Below are 18,373 nucleotides of genomic sequence, written 5' to 3'. Positions count from 1 at the left end.
GGTCTGGATGACAATGATATACTTTGGAAGAAAGTATGGAACAATATTTGTAATTCTTCCAAAAACTCAAACCATCAGCTTATACATTTTAAGTTTTGCCATAGACTTTATTACACCCCTGCTACAATGTTCCGTATGGGACGGGTTCAGAGCCCAAATTGTAATTTGTGTTCACTTAATTCTTTTGGTAGTTTTAAGCATGTGATGTGGGACTGTCCCCCTGTTCAGGGATTTTGGAGTCGAATATCGAAGATACTTTCTGAGTTAATTGGTAAAAGTATTCCATGTGAACCTATTGTGCTACTTCTCAATGATGACTCTCAGCTCGGACTCAATAAGCGGCAACAGCGATTGTTGCTGGCAGGTCTTACAGCAGCTAAAAAACTGTTAGCCCAAAGATGGCTGCCACCTCATGATCTCTGCACCAGGAAATGGTTGACATACTTCCATGACATTGTATTGTTGGAACTATCCACTGCCAGGATAAACAGAGCACGATCCTTGACTTTGGACATGTGGTCAGAGGCGGGGGTGCAGTTAAAAATCAGAATCCTTAGAAGGTGAACATAGAGACACTTTACCTCACCTATTGGTCATTTGTTTATTTTATATTGTTTATTTGGTTCTACCCGTCAGTTTAATATTATTATTTTGCAGGTGTGCCTAACACATTGTTGTTTAACGGCTGTCTTGGGGGAACCCCTGGGGGGCTGCCGCCTTGGGAGGGAAGGGGAGGGTTATTTGATCATTTAAGTTATGTTTTGTACTGTTTTCTGAAATGGTGCGATAAAAAATTGTTCACAACAAAAATATGTCCAACACAAGAGGCCTTCAGCTCTCATCTGTTTGCCCAGCTGTAGGACATGACAAGTAAAAAAAAAAAAAAAAAAAAGGGATCAGCCCACTGTCACTGATTGACAGACAGACTCATTTAGCTGACAAAGCTCATTATAAAATGAATAAGTCATTCTGAATAACAGTAATGTGAAATAACAACAAAGCTACTTTGGACTGTAAATGTTTTGAAATCTGAATTTCTGAAAATTGCCATAGAATAATAATATTCAACATGATTAAAAATGAAAATTTTAAAATGCTGTTTTGAAATAAAGAACAGGTTTATAAAACAAAATGAAATATATTTAATAATATAATGGCTAATTTAAAATCTGTGTTTCACAATTTCATGATCTTTTTGTATATTTATTAGAGATTTATTGAGTTATTGTGGGATTGCACAAGGTCATATTTATTTTTTTTATTATGAAAAATGTTGGGTGTCACAGTTCAGGAGCATTAAATTTTTGTTAAAAAAATATTCACAAATTGAACTAGACTGAATTTAAACATTTTTTTGCACATTTTCTGCTTCACAAAATACTACTTTGCCCACAAAAACCACTGCAAGACTAAAACAAAGTACCATAGAAAAAACTAAAATTATGCAGCAATGAGTGTGGAGAAATATTGGGGTTAAAAGGTAAAGTAAGGAGTAGCTAATATTGGTCTAGAAATGGAAGATGACATTATTTGACATTTAAAATGTAATTATGCAAGACTACCCCTGATGGACAGCTTTGATCTTATATGATTAAAAGGGTATTATGTGATGGCATAATAATGCAGCTAATTAAATTCCCCAGACAAAATATTTTTTCTTTTATTTTAGATGTTAAATTATGATTTGCTGAGAGATATGCATTTAAAATGAACTGAAATGTAATAAATTACAACGTTTACATTTCAAGCAGTTAAAAAAACCTTTAGCAATGTCTAAAGAAAAGATGTCACAAGACCTCATGGCTTTTTACCTGTATTACTAGTGTTCCGTTATTGACCTTTTATGAATACCTCACATTTGTTGGTAAAACACACAAAAAGGATTAAGAGCAAAAGATACTGCAGTACTAAGTAAATTTCACTTAAGAACCTAAATGTGTCTTTATTTGTGTTTTACAAGAAAAATGGAAAATAAATCCATCAAGCATAAAAAAAGGCAATAGAATTTGCTAATACCGGGACATTTCTTTCATTGTTTGAAGCAATGATGCATCAAGCTACGTTCACACCACGCCCTGCAACACAAGTGACCACGTCCACTGGAAAGTCCATGTTTCTGCACTTACAAACTTGCATTCATGTGTTGCACATTTTTATGACCGTTTTCAGGCTTTACGTACAAAACGTGTGTCCATTGAACACGCATTGAAAGTTATACCAGGATGAACTTTGACCAGTCAGGGACTCAGTATGAATGGTGCCCCTTTTCATTCACAGAAATGCCAACTTTTGGAAATTGAACATGGGGGATAAATTAATACTTGTGTTATTTTCTTCAAACGGAATTATTTGACACCAAGTCTTTAATATATCAGACAAGAGCTGTAAAAGAAAAGGCCTGGAGCAAAATTCACGAGATTTGCACCACTTCAACATTTCGTAACAAGATTTTTCCAACTGTAGGTGGTTGATATGCCGTAGTATTGGGTGGCTGCAATCTATTGTGAACACTAAATGATTAATGTGTGTTATGCATGCCACATACCTGGTGTGAATGTAGCATCAGACAAAGAACATCCTTACCAATTTAGATGACTAATGTTCCATGTAACATAAAAAGTATTGCTAAAGTAAGACACTGTTTTATCTTTTCACATTGTTGGAGCTTACATTGATAATGTCTGTAATTGTTACAGTAATTGTAGTTCAGATCAATTCAACTTTGATGTGATCTTATTTTGTTTCTAGCTAATCTTTATTATTATACAAAACAGTTCAGTTTTACATTCTTGCAGATCATAATATACACTTTAACACAACATGTAGCTATCATGGAATCTGACCTTTATGCTTGTTCATATATTTAACCGTGCACCAACTGAGTTTGTGGTTATTAAAGCCTTAGTCACATATGCCTAAATAGGGGTGATTCTATTGAGCAACTTAGGTTTCAGGGGGGCAACAACATCGAGTGTACTCCTAAGGGCTTGTAAGGCATCATTAACAAATTGGTCAATTATACTAGTACTGATGCTATGGGAGCTGGACTCAGAGTATTTGCTCAGAATGTCACTAAGAACTGGTTGAACTGTGAGTTTAAACTCAGACACAGAACGATCAAGGATACATTTGGTCCGCTTTAACCCTTGTGCTATTCTAGGCACTTTGACATTGGGAGTGAGGTCATCTAGACCCCACAAGACAGTGCACTGAACCTTTTTTCTTCAATGATTTGTGATCTTCACTGGTGTCCATGGATTACATGAAATCCTCTTCATCTTTATCCACCTTTGTCATAGTAGGGATAAGACGTCAATATAAGGGTGGGGTCATAGGATAGCACAAGGGTCAAGTGAACCAAAGTTCGTTTCCCCCGATAATCAGGAACAAATTTTCAGTCTGAATACACCCAAGCGGACCCTGTTCTTGAACCAGGAACCACTCCCTGACCCATCTTTTGAGGTGGTCTCAGTTCGTTTCTGATCAGACTGAGCTGGGCTTCAGTTCCCTTGAGATTCCTCAGTCTGAATGCAATCCGTTCCCAAAGCGGAACAACTGAACCAAATAGGCCACCGTAGCTGACGGAACCAGAGTACGAATGGTCCTCTAGGAGATCTTGCAACAATTTCCGTGTTATTAGAGAAGAGGAAAAAAAGAGTCTATCTCATTAAATGTTAGAACGTCTGTTTTATCACTGCTGAAATCACTTCCTACATGCTTTTCTGTTCGGGGATATTACATAGTACGTGTGTGGCGCTGCTGTGAAGTCATTCTAAAAGCTACCTTGTAGTTTGCTTAAAAGAATTCTCTTAGAACAATAACGAAACACCACAGCGATGAGACATAGCAACTAATTGAAATGTGATGAATGCAGGGTCATTAAAACAATTTTTATCATGATACACATTGCTTCTCACACTGTTTTCTCGACAATCTATATATCATAAACCCTTAGCAGCATACCTTCGTACCCGATGTCTCCTCATCCCTGCAGTTTCTAGCATCCTCTGAGTTAAAGCACATTTGGCACGTCTCCTTGCCAGAAACCACTTTGCAGCATGCCTATGCTGTATCAAAGTAACAAGTAAAAAGTGTTTTTCCCAATGTTCAAAACTGTTCAAATCAAACGTTTTTATAAGTTACCGATCCCGCTAATAATTTTACTGTAAAGCTCATAGACCACGGGCTACATAGACCCGCCCCTTCACCCATATGGGGATTTTTGCTGACATATATATCTCAAAACTATGGTCCTAGAGCTACCAAAAGCTGATTGTCTACAAGCAAACCGAAAAAACAAAAAACAAACCAAAAAAATTACAAATATCAAATTATGTCTTTATAAGCAACAAAACACTTTTTGATGAATGTGAGTTCCACATATATGTGATACCTTGCAGACAGGAAGGTAATGAAGGTAAGTGCATACAAAGAGCTTCATATTTTTTAGATTTGTTGAAAAAGGTGGAAAAAAACAAAAAAATTAAACCTTGTTTTGAATTTCAAGGTCATGTTTTTCACCACCTGTGGCTTCAACAATGGTGATATGTGCCCAAACCTGAAACCAAAATGATTCCTATTGGTTCTGCCATACCAGGCAATGAAATATCAGTGTAGAAAATTGTTAGTATTCCTCCCAGAAATGTATATCTTACCCCCACCCCCATCTATGCTTAGTGGCTCATAATGTTGGTGTACATGGTTTTCATGTATTAGACTTCGAATAACCATTGTTTTTTTCTATAACTAAGACACATATAACTATAAATCCTGTTGATATAAGCTGTGTAAGACTTTACATATAATAAATGATACACAAGACCTGACATAAATATTCATGAGTTTAATGCTAAAACATGGCAAATAGTGAAACATTGTAATACAAAATGCGTAGTACACATTTATCTGTAGGCAATGAGTGTTCTTCAAGCGCTAGTACTAGGTTTAGTTTTCAGCAAATACAATATCATCAAGGTTATTAAGTTCAGGAGAATCATTGTCATCTTGGGTGCTTGGGTCCTCAGTCAGCACATTTTCAAGTTCTTGCGGTAGTAGGTCTCCTCCTGTCCATGTGATGCTTAGCTGTCCATCATCTATTTCCCAGCCATGCCCACAAAGAGTCACTGTTTGTGTAGATGTCCATACCATAGCTTTACAAAAGATCCATGATAGGTCAGACATCTGGGCTGTGGATACTGCCAATTCATTACATGCATCTTTTCTGTCAAGTGTTAGAACAGGCTCTGCCTTGTCTTTAAGGAAACAGGGCCGGGTGTACACAACTGACAGACCTCTCCTTGCTTCTTCTTTCACCAGTCTCCTTAATCCTACTGCTTTGCTGGTTAATGTTTACATCTGTTGAGTTTTCCTGGATGATGATTACGTGTTCTGTATGTGTTGTGCCTGAGCCAGATGGTCTCTCCTCATTAAGGTCAAAGTTGTCCCAACACAAGTGCAGTACAACATTGTTGTTCGATGAAATTGTAGGTGGGATTATACTTTGGCAGTCAACAACTTTCTTGCACATGGCTGTCTCTGGTTCTAACAAGGTACTGTATGATGCACAGTGACCAAAGTGGTTCATCATGGTTATGAGTTCTGCACTTCAAGTGAGATGTCTTATACTCATTCCAAGCAGCAGATGCTTAGGCATAGTCCACTGTCCTCTTGCAACTGCATGGCAAATATGATTTGCAAGTTACATCTTTTGACGCTTAGTCCTGTCAGGTTCATCATCATTCTTTTTACCACAAATTAAAACTGTCAAAAACCCTTGCAAAAGTACTGGGAGCTGGATGGTGACACTTAGAAGGAAGTCAGCAGGAGGTGGCCATGGCATGGATGGTGATTCCTCTTGGGCCTTTGTAACCCTTGTGCTATCCTTCAACGTTGGGATTTGGGTCATCTAAACCCACTAGACAGTGCTCTGAACCTTTTTTCTTCAATGATTTGTGATCTTCACTGGTGTCCATGGATTACATGTAATCTTTCCACCTTTATCCCCCTTTGTCATGGTAGGAATAACACGTCAAAGTAAGGGTGGGGTCATCTAAGATAGCACAAGGGTTAATCTGCCTTCTAAGAATCCGTGCAGCTTTTTCAAGTCGCCTTGAATCAGAGCTGGCTATTTCAAAAGCATTTTTAATCGCTTCACCTGTTCTTAATTCAGGTGCAAAAACAAGTTCAGATTTATAATTTGGTCACCAGAACTTTATTTGTGATAAAGTGTGTAATCAGTTTGGCTTTTAGCTTCTCTGTCCTGTAAGATGCACTGCGGAAATGGATGAAGAGGGCTTGGGCCTCACACCTGGTTATTAAGTAGGACGCGGAACAGGTGAGTTAATTTGGCGGAACTGCCCGCAGGGAGGAGTAAACAGGTAAACGCACCTCTGAGTTGCCTGACTGAAATTCTCCCAAGGTTGTTTATTGCCTCCCCCAGACATTGTTTTGGGCTTGTTTGGCTTAATTACACCAACATCTTTCATAAAAGATTTGGCCCCCGATTTGGCCCTGCAATTTTAGATAGACTAACAAGCAAAGACCTCCAAAACCATCTGAAAAAGATGCTTTAAACTGAGATTATTTCCATTATCCAGGAATATGAATGTTGGCTCTTGTGTCAAAATCTGTTATGAATCCATTAAATTCAGAACCATGGCTATTATTGTGCATAGATCCCTTAAGACCCTAAATGGTGTTTCTTCTTTCCTTTTTACTCTCCCCCAAAGGGCAGTTTCATTGCAGTCTGCTTAGACAACATGCCTCAATAGAGCAACCATTTCACGTCTGATAGTTGTCTCAGTTTCATTCCAAAGGCCATTTTGTAACTCACCCAATTTTCAAACAGGGATTTTACAGCAGTTATCTGAGATCAGACACGGAATGTCTGCTGAGTGACATTACTCATGCTCTGAGTCTCGATCCATCCACATTCAAAATGAGATTGTGCGTCTCTGCCCATTTCCATTGTCTCTTTTCCTTTTTCTGTCTCCTTCCTTAACATTTTGACACACTACTTTTCTGGTTTTTATACTTTTGTATATGTGGATGCACACAAGTGTGTATTTATCTGCCTGGCCATTTAGCATCAACCTATTATCACTGCACACGCTCCACTGCTACAGAGACCTGTCTTCTCGAAGATTGGTTCAGTTGGATGGATGATAGTGTCAGACATGTTTACACTCTAGGTGAAAGTTTTTATTTGCCTTCCCATCCCTTTAGTACAGACAAAAATATTTCAGCTCATGGATGGATTGCTTTACATGGCATACAGAATATAAATCTGAGAGCACTTGTCGACTTCACAACTTTTCTCCTTGCGCGTTAGTGTTTTGATGATTAAAATGTTATCGCATCGTGTTTTGGATTGCAATGATAGTTTAACTCTGTGCACATTATTCTGTTGATAATGGAAGTTACATTGTTTTGTTTTTACAGCAGGAAAGTCTAGCATCAAGAAGAAAGTTAATTTTCTTTAGTAATTTTCCTGCTGGTGTCACCAAGGATAGGCAGTAGTGTTAATGGTCTTGCCCAAGGACCCTCACTGGATTATGTGAAAGGTCTTTCCTGCATAGGTCTGTTTCCGTACCAGTCCTGCACTTAACCAAGTGGGCTATCCAGCTGCTATTTATGCTAGTATCTTAGCTGTTCCTGGCACTGCGCTTTTCTAGACTGAGATGTCTTGGGGGTCTGGACTCATTGTAGTGGTGGATAAAGAACAAAGGAAAGCCGTTGTGGTGGATGTGGCAGTGCCAAACGATGGGAACATCAGGACGAAGGAACATGAGAAACTGGAGAAATACTCTGGACTCAGAGAAGAACTAGGGAGAAAGCCTGGAAAGTGAAGGTGACAGTGGTGCCCATGGTAATCGAGTACTCGGGGCAGTAACTCCCAAGCTGGAGGAGTGGCTACAGCAGATTCCTGGAAAGACCTCAGACCTCTCAGTCCAGAAGAGCGCAGTGCTAGGAACAGCTAAGATACTGTGCAGGACCCTCAAGCTATCAGGCTTGTGTGTGTGTGTATATATATATATATATACTGTATATGTACTTCTTCCCCTCCTGTTGTCCTACTCTCTTTCCCTATGACATACTATGAGTTGTCATCCTCGTGAAATGGCCTTGTAATCTAACCTGTTCCCCTTTCCTTCATGATCATTTATTTGTCATTCTCTCGGTCAATTGCTGTCTTTTATACAATCTTACAATTGTCCTTTATAGTCTGTCCTTTTTTTCACACTTTCTTTGGCCCACCATTAATCTGCTGATGCTTTAGCCACCCTCCCTTATTTGATGTGTTTCTTTTACCACATAGGATGCCTTTCACATCGAGTTTCTAACTTACCACTCATAACAGGTTTTTCCTCCAGTAAGCATCCATTCTTATTTAAACATGTCAGCCATATATGATATCAATAAGAAATGGCAGCAGTATCCAAAATCTCCCATACAGAGTGGCCATATCCTTTTTTCATGTGGCGAGGGGGGTCCTATTATTCTCTACCCATTTCAGTCATGCCTATTGAGTTAGTCTGAACACTGCCACAGTTCTTTGATTCAGATCCAGTAAGCTGTCCCACTTCAATTTTAATCTTTGTTGTTTCACAGATCTCCATGGCACCACAAGCTCAGTCAAGCTGCTGTGTTGCCAAAATTAGGAAAAGAGTCTCAAAGCCTCCCATTGTTGTCATAATGATTAGTATCAGCTATTTTTAAAGTTTCATTTTTAGCCGAAAAAGCCGTTTTTTCTTTGCCTAGAACTTTTCTTGCTGTTATTTATTTTTGCCATAAATACATTTTCACACTTTCAGACATGTTTCCAAAACTTTATCAAAATACACCAAAGGCTCATTTACAATTCATAAAATGTTCCGTGTGATTTCAATTGTACTCACATTAGAGAAAACACATATTTCTTGTAAATTTTGAAACATACTGGGCTTATCCAGAACAACTTTCTTGATTAATAAAGCTGTTTCATTGCCCCAAAAGGGGAGTTGATAAAACAAACCGGGGATGTTGTTTCTTTCAATAAGAAGAGTTCTTATGACTGCAAATAAAGAATTGTACTATTATTTTTATTTGGCAGATATGCTCTGAACAGATATCTTTATCCTGGTGGGATGAGCTCAGACCATAGATGGATAAACCCCAGAGTCTAGACGCTGATGGTGGTAGAGGCAAGTCCACAACATAGTATTTGTCCAGGTGGAGAATTGGGCAGAGGAGGGCTGGGAAAGCTGTCTAGAACAGAGGTGGGCAAACCTTTGGACCCGTGTACCACAAAGGGTTCTAAAATTTGACAAAAGGGCCGGACCAGGAGGAGATGTGTGGAGTGTTTCGGTAATCCAAAATAAGAAAGAAATTTAGAGAAATGCTGCATTAATATGATGTATGAATGTTTGGAAAAATTGCCTGATTTGAAAACACGTCAGAAAAAAACAAATTTTTTCAACACGACATGAATGAAGAATATATTTCTCCGTAACAAATATCACTTTATTTGTAGTGCCCCATATAATAAAACTACAGAGAAAATAAAACAGTAAAAATGATTATCAGTGTAATTTATTCCAGTCTGGGGGGGCCAGATTAAATAGTTTAACAGGCCACGTATGGCCCCCGGGCCATAGTTTACCCACCCCTGGTCTAGAAAGTAGAGAGACAAACTGTCATGACTTGTAGGATGGACAGACCCAGATGCTGGAACCCAGAATGAGGACAATGGAAGGTGAGAGGTAAGTAAGAGTTTTTATTTTCCTTCCAGGAGAGATGGTGATGGCTTGGTAAGAGGCTGGTGAGGACAGCGGCTTGTGGTGTGGCTGGAGGTAGTAGCTTTACTGAGCTTAAAGTTATCACAGGGCTTCTGGAGGGCTGGGACTGACTTCCACACTGGAGACACTTGAAGGCTGGAATCCTGAGGCAGGGAGAGATCAGTTAGAGTCAAGGCAAGACTTGAACACATAAACATGAACTTAGACTGAGACCAGGTTTAGTCACCATAAGGGGCAACGAACTGGCGTTGGATACCGGGGCTGATACTCCTTAAGAGCTGAAGCAGGTGATGAGGTGAATTGGTCCCAGCTGGTGGAGTCAAGAGCAGAGCAGGAGGGGGAGGAGACTGACAAGCACCATAACACAAAGGTCCATGAGTTTAAAAGCAGGAACATGATTGTGATCGACTGAGAAGAAGGAGGGGGATTTAGCTATTGGTTTTGAGTGATGGCTTAATTGAAGGGTGAGTAACGCAAGAACCCAGCTTACTCATAAATGAGGTAGATATTCCCTATTGAAATTGTGCCAAAGCTTCATGGTGATGGCAAAATTTTATTTCTGGCATATGCTGTAACGCCTGTGCTATCCTAGGCACTTTGACATTGGGAGTTGGGTCATCTAGACCCACTAGACAGTGCGCTGAACCTTTTTTCTTCAATGATTTGTGATCTTCACTGGTGTCCATGGATTACATGAAATCTTTCCACCTTTATCCACCTTAGTCATGGAAGGGATAACATGTCAATGCAAGGGTGGGGTTATCTAAGATAGCACAAGGGTTAAAAGGGAAAAATATAAAAAGATAAAAACAAACATTACAAAAAATTCTCGAAACAGAGTGAGAAGAAGTAATCACCAGGCATATGATGCACTTGAATGCTCTTTTTGCATACAGTGTTCACACAGGTGTGCTGCTAACCGATCCTAGCACATGTAATGTATCAATGGTTGGAACGGGTTGGTGTGAAATTTCAAAGCGGTGCAAATTTCACAAATCTTGCTTGGATTAGATTAATCTGCGCTTTTCCAGATGCTCAAAGCGCTTACATTGTGGCCATTATTCATTCACTCCTCATTCATACTTGGTGATGGTAAGCTACGGTTGTAGCCACAGCTGCCCTGGGGCAGACTGACAGAGGCGTGGCTGCCAGTTCGCGCCTACCATCACCAGGATCATTCATACACATGCACACGCCAGTGGAGCCACACTGGAGGCAAGGGGCGTGAAGTGTCTTGCCCAAGGACACAACGGCATTTGGCTGGTGGGAGTGGGGAATCGAACCGCCAACCCTTCGATCATTGGACGACCTGCTCAACCACCTGAGCCACTGTTGTCCCATGGCTCTATTCTGATATTAAAGACTTGGTGTAATTTAATTTCAGCCAAGCAAAAAAAATAAATAAATAAATAAATTTTTTTCTTCATGGCCAATTTAAAAAAAGTTGACACTTCTGTAAATGAAAAAGGACGCTACCCTTACATCACTACTAAATCTGAGTCTCAGATTGGTCCAAGTTCAACTGGTTTAATTATTAATACGCATTCAACGGCTGCATTTTTGTTTTATGTAGAGCCAAAAAATGGTCTTAAAAAACCTGCACAATGCAAAAGTTTAGAATGAGTGCTTTGCTGAAGACTGTGTGAATATAGGATAATTAAATTCCCACCCCCATGTGCTGGACCAATTTTTATTTTTACCACACCCAGTGCACCCACTATACATTATAGTGCTCTCTCTTTTGAGTACACATTCAGTTTCAGATACCCATCTACTGTATACAGTAGATTAATATACACAGTGAAATGAACATATAGCAACATCTGACACATATTTGTCATATATAAACACTAATCTGGATCAATAATAATAATAATCAAATTTCTATATTGATAGTGATAACAATGTAGAAAAAGAAAAGCAAAATTGATGACAACATGGCATGAAACTGCTTTGTGTTTTGATCTTCGTGTTCTCCCATGCGGGTTGTCAGTAAAATTATTCAAGTGATGCAGCAAAAGTGCTACATTTGAGCCGTTGTTAGATATTTGCATTACTACTGTTTTAGAACAGACAGAAACAATGTATTTCTTGTATACATTTTGTAACTTTTAATGAACAAAGATTGACATTGTGACCCGTCCCTAATGCATTTCTGCATCCAGGTGCAGACACACATCCGCAGCTCGCATTACACTTCAGATAAACCAATTAGAATCAGACCCTGCATTTGCAGTAGGCTTTCAACACATTGACAACTGATCCACACAGAGGGGCGTCCTGAGAGGTGTAATTAGCCACTTGAGAGATAAAAAAGAGAAATTTGTTTAACTCTGGGCCACTCTATTTCTGTTCCTTAAAAGAGACATTGCTTTGGTCCAGCAAACTGAAAATTTATTAAATATTGTTTATCTTACAATTTGTTATTTCCTTATTTTGTTGAGCTCTATTTCCTCAGAATTAAAGACCAGGGTGCAACACCATATAACCTGCATGCACTTACTATTATGTTCTTTTGTTATTGTATAAAAAAAATGCTTTTATTTTGGAGTAGTCATTTTCATTTAGTTTGGGTGAAACCCTTGTGTAAAAACTTAACGGCCGATCTTAATCAGTAAAGATAAAGATGTGTAACAACACAAACAGCAAGATATTTTTGGGATGAAACTTTCTGCGGGTTTAGCCCTGCAGAGGAACATTAGCAGACTACACACTAGTGTAGACTTCTAAAAAATACCCTGATGATTTATAGGTTTAACCCTCAAAATGATTTGATTCATTTCAGTCAATTTCCAATTAGGAAGCAGTAAATGAGGCAGGGATTCCCCACGACCAGAGATCATGTACACTTAACCCTTGTGCTATCTTAGATAACCCCACCCTTACATTGGCGTGTTCTCCCTACCATGACAAAGGTGGATAAAGGTGGAAAGATTTCATGTAATCCATGGATACCAGTGAAGATCACAAATCATTGAAGAAAAAAGGTTCAGCGCACTGTCTAGTGGGTCTAGATGACCCAACTCCTAATGGTAAACTGCCTAGGATAGCACAAGGGTTAACCACTATTCCACACAGATAAGATAAAAGATAATTGGTCTAAAGCCAGGAGGGAGTTTCCACAACCACCAATCCATTTAAATTACTAGTTCTTCACTCAAGCAGTTTTTTTTTCCCACAGAAGCAGAAAAAAAGTAAGTAAGCGGAAGTAAGTTCAATTTATTAAAAAACTGAACTTCTTCATTAATTTTGTCTTTTGCTGCCTTCACAACAGGCCCAGTAACCTGCGTTCAAGCAGCCACTTGTAATGAAATTTTACGTAACTTCATACGTCAGGATTTTGTGTTCAAAACTGTTGCGTTCACGCGTTGCTTTTAAGTCAGTTTTTAAGCTCTGTGTCCAAAACATGCCACCAATGAACATTGTGAAAGTTAAACCAATTGAAATTTAACCAATCAGTAACTCAGATTTGGTAATTACATATGTGTAGCGTCTTTTTGAATTAATGGACGTGACAACCTTTTGAAAATTGATCATAATAATTAGAGTTTGTGCCCAGCTGTTATTATATAACACCAAGTCATACCAGAATAGAGCTGTGAAAGAAAAAGCCTGGATCTGCGATTTGCACCGCTTTGACATTTCCCATCTATCCTCTTCCAATTCTGAGTGCATACACTGGTATCGAGTAGCGACAGTCAAGTGTGAAACATATGTTAAAAGCTTGTTCAAGACTGCGCGTTTACAGCGTTTCAGGTGCTACCTTTAGGGGTCACTACAGCTATTCCATTGGTCCATCTTACCCTATCCTCCGCATCATCCTCACTCACACTAACTACCCTTCACTACATCCGTCAACCTCCTCTGGTCTTCCTCTAGGCCTCTTTCCTAGCAGCTCCAATCTTTTACCAACATATGCCCTCCTCTGAATGTGCACAATCAGGTTTCCAGGCGATGTCATCCTTAAGCAAATCTCTAAAAGTCATCTGTTGTGACTCCAGAATTTAAATGTGTTTAAATAATTGGCTCATTGCTGTTTGTGCAAAGAAGATTTATGAGATCCAAATGTTTGAGCATATAGAGAACAGATGGATGTTAGAGGCTTCAGTTAGCTTTCTGCCTGCACCATGATGTGAGTGTCTGTTCAAGTTGGCATACAAACAGGCAGGGCTGCTTTATAAATCCACAGCTAACAAGAGCAGGTGGAGGCCTTTAAATTTCCAAAACTCTAAATAAATAAGATTTCAGCTTCTGTAATGCTCCTGTGTGTATGTGTGTCAACCAAAATATAATCTATTTGTAATAGAAATTTACAGTAAAGAATGGTTAAAGAAGGATTTTATGATCCACATCGTGAGGAGCCAGTTGAAGTAGCTAAGGCATCTGATTTGGATGCCTCCTGGACGACTCCCTGGTAAGGTGTTCCAGGCATGTCCCACTGGACGGAAGCCCCAGGGAAGACATAGGACACGCAGAAGAGATCACATCTTGGGAAACGCCTTGGGGTCCCCCCAGTTCTAGAGGGAGAGGCCGGGGAGAGGGAAGTCTACGCATCTTTGCTTAGACTGCTGCCCCCCTTGACTCAGTCCCGGATGAGCCGAAGAATATGGATAGATGAAATTTATGCGTAATGGATCTTACTTTTGTTTACACAAACAAACATAAAACACTATTTCATATGCAGGAAAAACATTTGCTTCGAGAACAACTTTTCAAGCTCAGACAATGATGTGGAAGCAGAGGCCAAGGTGATAACGAGTGATGAAACATCCTGGATCAATAATGAAGATGTATTTCTACATATCAGTACTGTATTGTGTCTAGATTATAAAAGGGTTTTACACTAAATCTGCAGAATCATCACTGATCAAAGCGCTTAGTTTTGCAGAATTTTCCAATTTGAACTTTTTTGTCCTTGTAGTGAGTCAATGGTAAATGCCATCACAGCATTACATGATTTACAATAAAGCATAGCTAAATGAATCAGGGGAAGTACATCAAGATTAATTGCAGCCTATGTATTGTGCTTCAGCCATTTCCTATCTCCTTGCTTCTCAGTTTTCACACACACACGCCTGCACGCACACGCACAAACACACACGCATACATACATAAAAACACACACACACACAGAAACACACAAACAAAAACACCTGCACACCTTCACTGACAAAAGTTCCAAGTTTTCTGCTGGAAAACAAGGCAGGAAATTGGCATGGGTAAGAAGGGCAATGCTCCTCTAAATGCAATGGAGGCCCCCAAATGTGATGGCCCACAAAAATCCACAACTAACTAAATAAATAAAAACAGTTAAAAAAAACACAAAACAAACCTTAAAAACACAAAAAAACAACATTAAATACAAAAATACGGTGCCCGAAAACCGCCATTGCAGCAAAAAAAAAAGGGAAGCAAAAAGAAAATGCAACTGCAAACAAAAAGAAAAGGAAATGCAAATAAAAAATAAACACTGCAAAGAGCAAAAAGACCACTTAGCATGCTGCGTTCACGCCAAAAGCTAATTAATTGCGGGGCAAATTTTGGTCTACCGCCTCTCCTTTGCCGCGCGGCAAAGTCTCTGCTGGCCGTCAGTCTAAAAAATGTGTTTCAGAGCTTGTACCTACTAGCTGCACACACAGGTGGGAGAAGCTTAGCTTTAAGCTAATGTTTTTAGCCTAATGGCTACATGGTGGAACAACGCTGAAGTTAGCATTTGATTCACAGCTTTAGCGCTTTGCGAGGGTAGTAAAGCAGTGTTTTTAAACCAGTGTGCCGCGGCACACTAGTGTGCCGTGGGAGATGGTCAAGTGTGCCGTGAGAAATTGCCCTCATTAACTGATCTAAAAGCAATTACCATCTCCAGGAAATCAGCTCTGTGTTCATCCAAACAGGCCCTGATAAAACACTGAGAAGTTAAGAATATGAAATATCATAAAATTATTTTTTCTTTGTGTTTATATGATTCTATTAAAGACATTTTGATAAGAATAACGGTATACCGCGATTTAGCTGCAGCTATAACTGTGTAAGGAAAAGTCCCGCCCCTTTAACTGTCTCCACCAATCATTCTTGAAGGCTTAATCACATGTCATCAGTCTGACCAATCAGAAGTGGTTAAAGTATTCACTTCCTTGTTTCGATTTAGCGCAAAAAAGTCTCTCTGTTCTAACAAAAATACCAGCTAAAGCTCGTCTTTAGCGGTGTAGCTTTCCACATAATCTGGTATCAGACTGGAACAAGTGAACAAAACCATGAAGCTCAAAGACGCTGGTCTTTCTGCGGTCGGCGGATTACGGGCACTACATCTCCCATGATGCAGTAAAGTGACTGTCTTAGCGCACAATGAGTCTATCCTCTTAACGTCTTAAAACAACGAACACACATCAAACAGTTTTTGAATCTTTTGACTTAATTTTTAATACATCTTTTAGAAAAAACAGCTGCAGCTTCCAGCGTTTTCTTCAACAATTATCACAAAAATGCATGTGGATTGCAGAGCGGCTGTAGATCAATACAGACTGAGCTTTTTCTTTTTTTTTTATTTATCTATTTTTTTGGATGCTGGTGTGCCGCGGGATTTTTGTCAAGGTTAAAGTGTGCCGTGGCTCAAAAAAGGTTGAAACACTGCACTAAAGGAACATTCCACTGCATTTTTCACACTAAGATCAAAACCGCGTCCTGTTCAAAAACCACAGGACCTGGACTGATTAAACCTGGATTCAATTATGCATTTGATTGTAAAGAATACATTAAACACAGTTGCTGATTTGTGAAACCTTTCTCTGATTTGTGAAAATGTGAAATAAGTTGATTTTTATCGCATTTTATGCACTAAGTCCACCTCAGACCAGGGGCCTCATTTATAAAACTTTGCGTAGGATTTGCGTCAGAAGTGGCGTACGGATGAAACATAGGACGTGCGTACGCACAGAAATATTCGGATTTATTAAACCGTGCGCACGCACATCCTACGCATCTTTCCCTTTATAAATCACAACCGATTCTAAATGCAGCGCAGCTTTTGCGGCTACATGACACGCCCATAGTTGCCCATAAATAGTCCGTGAAACGCCCACAAATTAATATTCATGGCTTGCCAAATCATGGCAAACACAGAGAGGAAATCAAAAAAACGTAACTTCACTCAATGTGAAGTAGAAGTTATCGTTGGCGAGGTGGAAAAGAGGATAAAACGTTGTTTGGAGGGCACAGTGTGGACATTACTAATGCCAAAAAGGCACGTGAGTGGCAAACGGTGGCAGACGCCGTAAATGCTGTAGCCTCACAACCTCGGACCGTGGCCGAAATAAAAAAGAAATGAAAGAAATGATCGGACATCAAAGTCGAGGCAAAAAAACGTCTAGCGCTGCATCGGCAGAGTGTGTCCGCCACGTGGGGGGGTGGGGGGGGGGGGACCGGAGCTGACCCCTCTTGATGAGAAACTGGCCGCTATTATTGGGGAATCCCTATTAAGTCCCCCTTATCAGCGTCCTCCTCCGCCTCAGTCACCTGACTGAGACGGAGGGGACGCCGACGCGCCAGGGTCAGGGTGACACAGGTAAGAGAAATAATTAAAATGAATCCAGTCAAGTCACATGTATGCAGGCTACACAATTACAGATTATTAATATAGAACAATTTTATTTTAGTTGCTGCGTGTTCCAGCGGGGCCAGTGGTTATGATGCTGCAGCTGAGCAGCCGTCTGGACCCAGCGTCTCCACGGCACGCGGCTCTCAACCCTCCAGCAGTGGACGTTTCCTCACCGATGCAGTCCTTGAAATGCAGAGGGAAGTCAGTAGTTCAATCAGAGAGGTGGCCAAGGAGTTGGGCGAAATCAAGATCGCCCTGACTGATATAAACTGCACGATGAGGGAATTCTTAAATAAATAATATTTTCCACACCTCTTTTTCTTTATAAGCGACGCATCACTTCCAAACGCTGGCGCACAACAGCAGCAAATGGCTCAAATGCGTGGGGATGGGGTTCAGGGTCGGGGCCAACACAGCAATCAGCGCCAGGGGGTAGAGGCACGTTTTTAAGCTGTGCCACATTGTGTAGCACAGCACATGCCAGCATGATTTGGCACACACTGTCACTTTCACGTGTTTCTTCCATCTGCCGACGGTGTCGCCATTTCTCATTTCACCCGTTTTTGTGCGTACGCCTGGGTCAGAGCTTGCGTGGAGGACCGCACATTTTCCCGTCAAGTTTGCTTTTTATAAATCTCAACTATTGCGTAGAGAGTGGCGTACGCCTTCTTTTGTACGTACGCAACGTTTATAAATGAGGCCCCAGGTCTTATTGAAAAACCGCTGGACTTGGACTGCTAAAACCTGGACAAAATTTGGATTTCGATAGTAAAGAATACATTAAACACAGTTTCTTATTTGTGAAAATGTGAAATAGTGTCATTAATGCATAAAATGCGATAAAAATCATCCTATTATCATCCTAAATTTTAATATAGGTGGTTTGTATTGTCAATTTTTTTTATCTACTTTTAGAAGATGATAGCGCCATGACCTTGGAGGAGGTGTTAATGTTTGCTTTGGGTGTGCCACGTGTTCTTCCTGCTGGAATTAGTCCTCTGCCATG

General features: G+C 39.9%; 1 long non-coding RNA gene across 1 annotated transcript in view; it reads right to left on the bottom strand.

The window, feature by feature from the left end:
* LOC144996538 (uncharacterized) overlaps positions 1-18,373 on the bottom strand; it is a 313,044-nt gene that overhangs the window by 127,496 nt on the left and 167,175 nt on the right. The gene's annotated exons all lie outside the window — the stretch shown is intronic.

The sequence above is a fragment of the Oryzias latipes genome, chromosome 12 (genome assembly GCF_053564925.1).
Source record: "Oryzias latipes strain Hd-rR chromosome 12, Olatipes_Hd-rR_3.1".
Lineage (NCBI taxonomy): Eukaryota > Metazoa > Chordata > Actinopteri > Beloniformes > Adrianichthyidae > Oryzias > Oryzias latipes.
The sequence above is the reverse complement of the archived record's forward strand: the minus strand, read 5'-3'. Positions and strand labels throughout refer to the sequence as shown.